At 36.6% G+C, this 3,686-nt stretch overlaps 1 non-coding gene across 1 annotated transcript; it reads left to right on the forward strand.

Annotated features, from left to right (window-relative positions):
- The first annotated feature begins 3,214 nt into the window (after positions 1-3,214).
- LOC129030998 (small nucleolar RNA U13) lies at positions 3,215-3,318 on the forward strand. Its single transcript, XR_008500887.1, has one exon. It is a non-coding gene; the product is annotated as a small nucleolar RNA U13 (small nucleolar RNA).
- Positions 3,319-3,686: the final 368 nt, after the last annotated feature.

The raw sequence follows: 3,686 nt of genomic DNA on the forward strand, positions 1-3,686 counted from the left end.
TAATATTATTATTATTATTATTATTTTAACCACCAGGGCCAGGTGGTAGTGCCAAGGTCATCTAGCTATTTATCTTACTTCTGTTTCTTTCCAACTTTTTGCTTTCTCCATTTTCTCCTGTCTTATAAACTAGGGAAAAGGGGAGGCAGGGGAGAAGCTGGGAAGGATAACAGGAGAAGTGGTGGTCTCATTCCATAAACAATGGCAGACGCCTCTCCCCCTGCCAGGCTGCTGCCTCACAGGTTGATCTCAGACTGCTGTGTTAGCAGTGAGCAAGGCTCCATGGGCATGGGGCCCGTGGGATGTAATCTCCTGGTGTGCCATTTGCTAAGACCACTGGAAAAGCACAGTATTTGGGTGGGAGTGTCCCGTTTTTCCAGGTACCGTCTGTCACGGCTTCCCTTGGCTAGGAGAGGGAAATCCCCTAACCCCTTGCACTTCCTGGGTGAGGCAATGCCCCGCCCTGCTTTGGCTCACCCTCCGTGGGCTGCACCCACTGCCCAACTAGTCCAAGGATCTAGAACTAAAAATACCATTTGACCCAGTGATCCCATTACTGGGTATATACCCAAAGGATTATAAATCATGCTACTATAAAGACACATGCACACACATGTTTATTGAGGCACTATTCACAATAGCAAAGACTTGGAACCAACCCAAATGTCCATCAGTGATAGACTGGATTAAGCAAATGTGGTACATATAAACCATGGAATACTATGCAGCCATAAAAAGCATGAGTTCATGTCCTTTGCAGGGACATGCAGCTGGAAACCATCATGCTGAGCAAACTATCACAAGGACAGAAAACCAAACATGGTGTGTTTTCACTCATAGGTGGGAATTGAACAATGAGAACACTTGGACACAGGGCAGGGAACATCACATCCTGGGGCCTGTCATGGGGTGGGGGGGCAGGGGGAGGGATAGCATTAGGAGAAATACCTAATGTAAATGATGAGTTAATGGGTGCAGCAAATCAACATGGCACATGTATACCTACTTAACAAACCTGCACATTGTGTACATGTACCCTAGAACTTAAAGTATAATTAAAAAAAAAAGAAAGGATAAACTAAACCAGTAGACCACTAGCAAGACTAAACAAGGAAAAAAAAGAGAAGATCCAAATAAGCACAATCAGAAATGATAAAGGCAATATTACAATCAATCTCACAGTAAAATCAAGGTTCCTTAGAGACTATTATGAACATTTCTAGGCACACAAACTAGAAAACCAAGAGCAAATGGATAAATTCCTGGAAACACACAACCTTCCCAGATTGAATCAGGAAAAAAAATAAAACACTAAACAGATCAATATAGAGTTCTGAAATTGAATTTGTAAATTGACAACCTAATAAATGGGAGAAAATATTAACAACTATGCATCTGCCATGGCCTCATATCCGGAATCTATAAGGAACTTAAACAATTTTACAAGCAGAAAACAACTCCATTACAAAAGGGGAAAATGACATGAATATATGCTTCTTAAAAGAAGACGTACAAGTGGCCAGGAAACATATGGAAAAATGCTCACCGTCACTAATCATCAGTGAAATCCAAGTCAAAATCACAGTGAGATAATCTTTCACACCAGTCAGAATAGCTATTACTAAAAAGCGAAAAAAACAACAGATGTTGGTAAGGCTACAAGGAAGAGGGAATGCTTATACACTGTTGCTGGAATTGTAAATTAGTTCAGTTACTGTGGAAAGAAGTTTGTAGATTTCTCAAAGAATTTAGAGATTTATCATTGGACCCAGAAATCCCACTACTGTGTATTTGTGTGTGTGTATATATATATATATATACACACACACATATATATATGTGTATGTGTGTGTTTATATTCTTGTGAATAATTGTAGAATAATTTATCTTCTTGTGAAGATAAATTATATCTTCAATACACATGCACGTATGTGTGTAGGTAGATAGATAGATAGATAGATAGATAGATAGACAAACAGATAGATAGATAATGCTGCACGTCCGTTGCATTATTCACAACAGCAAAGACACGGAATCAACCTAGGTGCCTAGGTGCCCATCAAAGGTGGATTGTATAGAGCAAATGTTGTACATGTACACCATGGAATACTATGCCTCTACAAAAATAAACAAAATCATGCCATTTGCAGCAACATAGATGCAGCTGAAGGTCATTATCATAAGTGAATTAACTCATGAACAGAAACCAAATACCAGAATCTCACTTATAAGTGGGAGCTAAACTCTGAGTATGCATAAACATAAAGATGGCAATAGACCTTGGGGACTACTAGAGGAGGGGTATAGGGGAGTAAGTGTTAAGAAGTTAACCTTTGGGTACTCTGATTGGCACTTGTGTGATAGGATCATTCATAGTGCAAACTTCAGCATCACACAATATATCCAGGTAACAAAACTGCACATATATACCCTGAATCTAAAATAAAAGTTGAAGAAAGAATATATTTTTAAAAAGAAAGCATGAAAGTTGGGTCTAATTTGATTATTCACCAGTTCATATGTCTTGTATAAAAAACACCACTATCCTCATTTTTGTTCTGAAAACAACAATTGAGGATTGACTGTGATGTGCTGTTGACAAGACACTGCACCAGTCCTTAAAAGCTCCAGCTGATCCATGGCAGAAAAGGTTACCTTTTAGTAGAATTCATCTTGGCTTTATGTCAATGAATGCCACACACCACCATCTACCAGAAACTCTCCCTCCAAAGTCCCAGTGTTGAAAATTACCTGTAGTGTGTTTTTGAAGGTAATTTTTAAGTAAATAAATAAAATAAAATTTTTATTATTTTTTAAAGGGAAGTAGAGTATTGATTCAAAATTAAGATGTTAGTGAATAGTATTTTTTTTTAAAAGCACTCCAAAAATATTTTGAGTGGTCTCTGCATATATGCCTTGTGCTTCATCTTTACTAGCTAAAATACTTCTGATTTCGTGTAGACTATATGGTAATTTCCTGAGAGTATGTTTTGACATGAAAAGATACATACTATCATGGCTAAAATTTAATTTAAAATTTCATAATTATTTAGAATTTAAATAATGTGGGAAATAACTGTACATTTTAAAACATAATTGAAAGCAGGCATTATGAATTACATTTGAAGCCATACATTAAGGAATCTGAGAGAAAATTATGAAAGGACAGGTGCAGAGGGACAATGTTGACAGAGTAAATCAATTAAGAAAATATATATTTTTGTGATTCATAAGTATAATGATGGAGTTTTCATATTCACGTGTGAGATGTGCCCCCCTCAAACCTCTTTATGATGTCAGCACATTGCTCATCTGACATAAAAATATTACAAAGAAAATATAGAAAATAAATAATATAGAATAATACATCACTTTAGCTGTTTTACATGGAGCCATACTCACAAGATAAGTTAATCAAATCAACAAAAAATCTCTTAAGGTAATGCACAGTAATAATTGTTATATCTATTTTTATAAATACCTTATTTTTACAGCAGTTTCAGGTTCACATCAATATTGAGAGAACGGTCCAGAGATTTCTCATATACCCCCTTTCCCCAAATATGTGCAGCCTCTCTCATTATTGACATCTCCCATCAGATTGATACATTTGTTACACTTGAAGAACCAACATTGAAACATCATAATAACCCCAAGTCCATAGTTAACATTAGAGTTCACTCTTG

This window comes from Pongo pygmaeus, chromosome 12, assembly GCF_028885625.2.
Source record: "Pongo pygmaeus isolate AG05252 chromosome 12, NHGRI_mPonPyg2-v2.0_pri, whole genome shotgun sequence".
NCBI lineage: Eukaryota > Metazoa > Chordata > Mammalia > Primates > Hominidae > Pongo > Pongo pygmaeus.